We start from the raw sequence: 7431 nt of genomic DNA on the forward strand, positions 1-7431 counted from the left end.
AATAGCATAGTGCGATGGCCAAAGTTACCTCTACTTTTACTTGGACAATGGTCTTTAACTTGTCTGATCAGAGGTTACTTCGTTCACTACTTTTGTCAGCAATGATACAGCGAATGGCCTCAATTCTTTCAAACAATTTCATTCATGCAAGTATCTTGTCAAACACTTTCATTAAAATGAAAATTTTAGCCACCAAAGAAGCCGGGCTAGGAGAAAACTGACCGGTTTCTGTGGAATGGTTGATACCTTAAGTAATTTTTTTACCCCGCAACCACATTCTCATTTTTTCTCATAGCAAAACCAGCATTCAATAACTTTTGCAAAAGCTTCAATGAAACACTTGTATTTGATAACGCAGAACCTAATGTTCTTTTTTCACATTGAAAAACGGATAGAATTAAAAAAAATGTATGTTGGGTTTTCCTTTCGTTCTTCTCATTGGTTGACCTTGTTAAACTAATTTTTGTTGCGATTAAATATCATCAAGTTGTAACTGTAACTAATCATCCAAATAAAATCCAATACAAAGTCAAATTCAAACGTGGCAACAGAATTACCTTTTCTCGCCTGCGATTCTGCGCTCCAGCTGTGAGTTTTTCCTGACCATTAGCTACTTGTCTTAGCGGCTATATTGGAAAAATATAAAAATTGGAGAGAACCAAGATGCTTCATTGCTGTGTCTGGTGCTATTTTGATGGAACTTGATTTCAATTCATCAGAAACTACTCTATACGTCGTAATCGGCAACACGTGGGACAAAAAAGGTTATAACAATAAGTCGCTTCCATTTTCGCACTAGCATCTTCCCATGTTGAGGTACAGAACCAAAATTTCGTCTGATCAGACTTTCCAGACCAAAATTATCTCTGATCAGACTTTCCAGACGGAAATTCACCCTGATCAGACTTTCCAGACCCAAGTTACCTCTGATCAGACTTTCCAGACACAAAAGGTCTCTGATCAGACTTTTCAGACCGAAGGTGTTCTGATCAGACCATCTTCAGACCATGGTCCAGACTCAAATTCAGACCATTGTCCAGACCTTAGTCAGACTATGATCAGACTCAAGTGCGCTCGAAGAGGTTATGATCAGACCCAGTTGCGCTCGAAGCCTTTATGGTCAGACCCAGTTGCGCTTGCAGCCATTTATGATCAGACTGAAGTGCGCTCGAAACCGGTTCTGATCAGACTCAAGTGCGCTCGAAATAGTCCGATCAGAGAAAGATTTTACTCATGAAAAAATCTTCTCATTTTAATATAATATATTCTTTTCATAAAAACTGATGTTTGCAGAATTTAATTCTTCTAAAAAAGAGTTAATTATAAAAGTATTGCTGAAGAAAACGAAACCCAACTGTTGATAACGAATTTTATTTAATGTACCGTTTAGTGTATATTTTTGACTCAATGGATGAGTTTAGGCAGCTTTCCATAAGAAAGGTCGTGGTCTCCATTTGAGCAAAATTTCTTCTGAAGGGGACCGGCCTCCGCTATCAACTGGACTCCTTTTTTCTGATCAGAGCTATTGGACTTTAGATGAGTCTCTGATTAGAACACTGTTTTAGGGCTGCCTCTTGGCAGAGCCAACATCTCTCAGTAAAAAAAACAAAAAAAGGAAAAGAAATAATGCGCTCGAAATGGTCCCTGATCAGACCCAGTTGCGTTCAAAAACATTTCTGATCAGACCCAAATGCGCTCGAAGAGGTTATGATCAGACCCAATTGCGCTCGAAATTGCCTCTGATCAGACAAAAGTGCGCTCGAAGAGGCTATGATCAGACCCCATTTGCGCTCGAAATTGCCTCTGATCAGACCCAACTGCGCTCGAATCTGTCTATGATCAGACTTTTCAGACCCAATCGTCCTTTGATCAGATCATCTCCAGACCATCGTCCAGACTGAAGTGCGCTCGATCTTCCTTCCAGACCCTGTAATTTCGGTCTGGGAACACACGGGTGTTCGCTCGAATGGGTCTGATTATATACCAATTTGGGTCTGGAACTCAACCTGGGTTGTTTCCTCCACAAAATTTCAATGTTAAAAACTCAGAAAATGCTCTCAATTGACGTCTCTATTCTTGTTCGAGTTAATGCCCAACTCTTAACCTACTCTCAATGTTTTAGGTTCGATTAATTACAGCCACAATTTGCATGAGAAGCTGTTCTTTGAGACCTTTCAATACGAGAGTTGGTTAAAAAATTTTCAATGTTAAAATTTGAATGTTCAAAACTGAAAAAAAGCTCTCAGTTGACGTCTCTATTCTTGTTCAAGTTGATGTCCAACTCTTAACAAACTCTCAATGTTGTAGGTTCGATTAATTACAGCCTCAAATTGCATGAGAAGCTGTTCTTTGAGGCCTTTGAATACGATTTACAAACTGATATGATCCATTGTTTATCAAACCCACACCTTGCTGTTGCCTTTATATAGTAAGCAGTCGACCTTTCATATCAAATGAGCTCAGAAAAACTTAGTTTTAGCATTTTTGGTCATGCGAAATAAGCAACCACTATTTTTTGCGATGTCTTTCATTCTTCTTTTAAGTAGTAAAAACATAAAAACGTCCACTTTCTGCATTCTGTCTAACTTGGATTTTAATCGTCTTTTTTGACAATTTATCAACTTTGCAAAGTAAGTCTTGTGTTTGTTTGGATAGAAATTACGCTCCAGCTTTTTTTAAACTTCGATTTTTTCCATGTTTAATGTAGTTAACCTCAAAAGGTCATTAAAATCTATCAATCATGTGGGCTAAATTTCCGGAAACATTTAGCTTTTCTCCATTTCTTCTATGTCAAAATTGTAGTTGTTTCACTCTTTGAGTGTATCATCAAAACAACATTGAGATGTTGTAATTTGAAATGTTTTCTGTACAACTGGTGTTAGATTTATATAACAAAATGAACTATTAAAACTTCTCGAGGAAATTTCGAAACGTTGGGAAGCTGATTTCTTACCATCAATTCGATTTAATATCACCTATAAATGACTACCCGTACCTTAGTCGCAGGGGGTTTCAGCGCTGTACCATTGATTTTCAATTGTAACCATTACTGTACCAGACAAATAGCAGTATAAATACTTTTGCCAGTCTGCCCAGAGTCGATTAAGAAACATCCCAGTCTGTTTTTTTCTTCGCAGCATCATTTACATTATTGGTTAACACTGCACAGAATGTCTCAGATCAGACTGTACATACGTAGAACTAACGGACTGTACATAGCAAATTTTGAAAATTTCGAATGACTGATATCATGCATGAAATTTTCAAAGTGGCGATACCCGGAGCTGCATTCTAGCTTAACTTGTACATACTACACAACAATTAACTGACACATCGACTTCCACCGACTTCCGCCGACCACCGCCGACTTCCGACATCCGCCGACTTCCACCGACCTCCGACGACTTCCACCGACTTCCGACCTCCAGCGACCTCCACCGACCTCCACCGACCTCCGCCGACTTCCGACCACCGCCGACTTCCACCGAAGTCCAACGACCTCCGCCAACTTCCACCGACCTCCGCCGACCTCCGCCGACCTCCACAGGCTTCCACCGACCTCCGCCGACTTCCACCGACCTCCGCCGACTTCCGCCGACTTCCGACCTCCACCGAACTCCGCCGACTTCCGACCTCCGCCGACCTCCACAGACCTCCGCCGACTTCCGACCTCCGCCGACCTCCACCGACCTCCGCCGTTTCTACCTGAATAATGTGAATGCACCAGTGTATTTATGTTAACCTTTTTCCAGTGTTTAAATAGTAGACTCAATGGTCTTCATATGTTGTGTATTTCAGATTTGATTGAAACTTGTTATTGAAATTTGTGTTTGTTGACTCGAACTGACTTTGATTTGATTGAATTGTGTATCGATATGGAACAGGTTGTTATTACGGTTGAGTTGCACGAATCGATTATCAAATTCCGGCAGGAAGTTTTGTTTGTAGTTGCGGATCCGGAAAGTAAGTCATGCCATGGAATTCTAACGGTCAGGAAGGTGTTCGATATCGACAACGAACGGATGGATCTTGTACGCAATTTGCGCAAAAGACGGGCACCTAATGCGAGTATTGTAGTGAATGAACGCAAGGGGAGACGCTTTGAATGCGGGTATTGTGAGTATGAATCACGTGCGCAGTATATCACTGCAAGGCACGTTGCCCGCGTTCACCAAAAAAGCATTAGGCCTACGAAATGTGATCTTTGCCCATTCAAAACTATCTATTCTGCAAATTTAAAATTTAAAGAGGCATCATCAAAGGGTTCATAATTCTGTTAGTTGGAAGTTGAGGTGTGAGTCGGAGTCCAAGTCGTCGGGGTCGGGGTCAAAGTCGTCGGGATCAAAGTCGGGGTCAAAGTCGTCAACAAGCTTAAAATCATCTTCAAGATCAGTTTCAGTTATTCCATTGAAATAGTTTTTTGCATTGTTTATAGTTTGAATGATACTTGTTTTTTACTTCTTTGTTTTACACTATAGTTCGTTTACTGGATTACCGGGTTACTTTCGTAATACCAATTTACCAATTTGCAGTCAATTTAAAAGGGAGGAACTGTTCCATTTAATCATGTTATGCACGTGATCAAAGTTTAGTGCTCATCCCAACTACTACTACTATAACGTACCGCCCTCACTCGTGTTAATTATACCATATGGGGGGGTAGTTTCGTGGGGAAAGGTAGTAGGGGGTTATAATGGGAAACATACCTTAAGCTAACAAAAACGAAGATAATATAATTTGAATGATAGAATTGGATATTAAAGGTTAAGTAAAAATGAAACAGTTCCAAAAGGGATCCGAAGCATGAAATTAAAAAGCACGAATTTAGACAATTTAAACGATTATTACAAGGGCGTTATTGATTGTGTAAAAATCTTAAGCATCAGAAGGAGTAATTCCATTTTGGAGAGGAAATCTGGCAAATTGTATTAGATACTTCCCAACGCAAGCTCTTAATTTTGCGTTTAAAGATCAAATTAAGGCTCTCTTCAAATCCAACAAAAAATATCAACTTCAGTAAGAACAACGTAGTCAACGTTCAACTTAGTCAACGTAGTCAACTTCAGTAAGAAAATTGCTGTGCCGGGTCACTGTCTCTCTGCTTTGTCTACTCTCTGGATTATTGCCGAACCAGATTGGCAAATGATGCTAAAGTTGCTGGAAAGAGCGGAGAGCGACAGTTCAACAGAACGATAGACGTCTGCAGAAAGAAATTTGCATCTGACGGCATTGGAGGATTGTACAGAGGATTCGTGATCTCTTGGCGTGGGTATCTTTGTGTTTTTGTATCGAGGCTTCTACTTCGGCATGTACGATCGAAGCCCATATTCTTGGTAGAGAACGCCAACTTATTGCTTACCTTCTGCTTGGGATACGGTGTGACCGTAACTGCAGGACTTTTCTCATACCCCATAGATACAATTAGACGACGAATGATGATGACATCTGGACAAGCTGTCAAGTATAAGGGATCAATTGACCGTCTATGAATGTGCAATGTGCAATGATCAGTATCAATGATTTATCTTGTTAATAATGCTTGTATTCTAGTTAACAATCCCTGTAAATGTGTGCAAGTGTGTTTAGTATGTAGTATTTCACTGTAATGGAAGCGGACGTACTAGCTAAGCAATACTTGCTTTCCACCGCAAAATAGAAAGATTTGTGCGACAGTAATCTTAAAATATTGAATCCTGAAATTGGTTTAATTGCTTTTTGGGGACCAGTTTGACAAAGTTTAAAATAACCCTTGATTCTGCTCATTAACGTTCTATTCGGTGACTCTATGTAGATGAAAGTAAAGCGCACAAGGCTCCTTGAAGAAAATATTTGCCTTCTGAGGAGTTTAAATAACAAAATTTGGCTCATTTTTGATGACTTTTTAATGAAGAACGAACGAGTCATTTTGTTGAGCGAAATAACATCTGAAAATATGCAAACTAGAGAATGAAATGTTGGTTCAAATCTCACTGAGCGCGAATCTGAATGTAAATCAAAAGTTACTTATTGTCAAATTTTCATTGATATTAGCATAAGAGGGGTACCAGAACTGAAAACAAAATACGTATGAGATAGAACGGGAGCTGATTGAAATGTCCATCAAAATTTCAAGGAAACAAAAATTTTAAACTATACTTATTTAGAAAAGATAAGGGACTTGTCCTCAATGCGACTGCTTGACAGGTAGAAAATAAGAGCAAATAGGTGCAAAGTCCAAAAATGAATTTCCATTTTTGAAAACAGTTAATTTCACAGTTATTAATAATCATTTATATCTACATATGAAGCAATTGAGGCATCTCATGTCATTCCAATGTTCGATTGCGCAAAATTTCAAAACCAATGGGATCAACGATTACTGTTTTAACTTAAAAAGAAACCAAAAATCCTTTGGAATGTTAAAATATCTAAAAATTTGACATTTTCATAGTAATATCAAACCTCGTAGTAACCGTTAAAACAAAGCCGAGAAACATATGTTCGAAGCTAAAACTTTTATACACATAAAATTATAGCTCACTGGAATCGGGTTGTGACCTGTGTTTACAGGGACTGGGCTATAAATCGAGCGAAAAGCAATTTCAAATAGACGAAGCTCAAAACTCAAATCTATATTTGGAAACACATATTTTCAAAAGTCATGACAGAATTTGGATTACAACAAAAAGCGATGGATTGCGTCGGAACACCTCACAGAGCCAATTGGGCCTGTTAATATTGAGACTAAGTCATGAGCCCACAAAAAACAAATACATAAAGAAACCAAAACTTCAAACAGTTGTACATGACACAGTTCAAGGCACTATAATTATGAGATGTTACCTGAAAGAACGGTAAATCACCATTTTACCTTCATCTTAACATCAACAAGTCTTCCTTTTAAAATGACTAATTAGACATGACAACAAAATGAAACACAAAAATTAAACAGTATAGAAATCTCTTTACATAAATTGAACTTGGCCCCATTTTTGACAAAATTAGTCAAAATTGCGAAAAATTTAGCATGAATTCTAGCCACAAATTTTGGATTGATCAAAGCAACAACCCTCTTTTCTATCTTTAGAGATGAAATCAATATTACTACCTGTAACAATTTTAACATAATTTAGCAAAATTGACAAATATTTGGTCAAAATTCCCGAAAATATGGTCAAAATGTGAATAAAAACAGGTGAAATACTTCTAATATTCACAAAATTTTACAACTCGATAACTCCCTGTGAAAAGCGAAAATTGAAAAAAAATTTATTTCCATATTCTACGCTGGACGGGCTTTCTAATGATGTCACTCAAAACTCTCTACGATTACTATATTGATCGGCCAAAATTGACTGAACAAAAAAACCCGTTTGAGTATATAGTTCTTCCCCCCCTCAAGAGGGTTCGGAACAATTACTTTCAACAGATAATCAACCGAATAAAATGTTT

General features: G+C 38.2%; 1 pseudogene; it reads left to right on the forward strand.

Annotated features, from left to right (window-relative positions):
- The first annotated feature begins 3875 nt into the window (after positions 1 to 3875).
- On the forward strand, positions 3876 to 5489 carry LOC142349164 (uncharacterized; annotated as a pseudogene).
- The last annotated feature ends 1942 nt before the right edge of the window (positions 5490 to 7431 follow it).

This window comes from Convolutriloba macropyga, chromosome 11 (genome assembly GCF_964194025.1).
Source record: "Convolutriloba macropyga chromosome 11, txConMacr16.3, whole genome shotgun sequence".
NCBI lineage: Eukaryota > Metazoa > Xenacoelomorpha > Acoela > Convolutidae > Convolutriloba > Convolutriloba macropyga.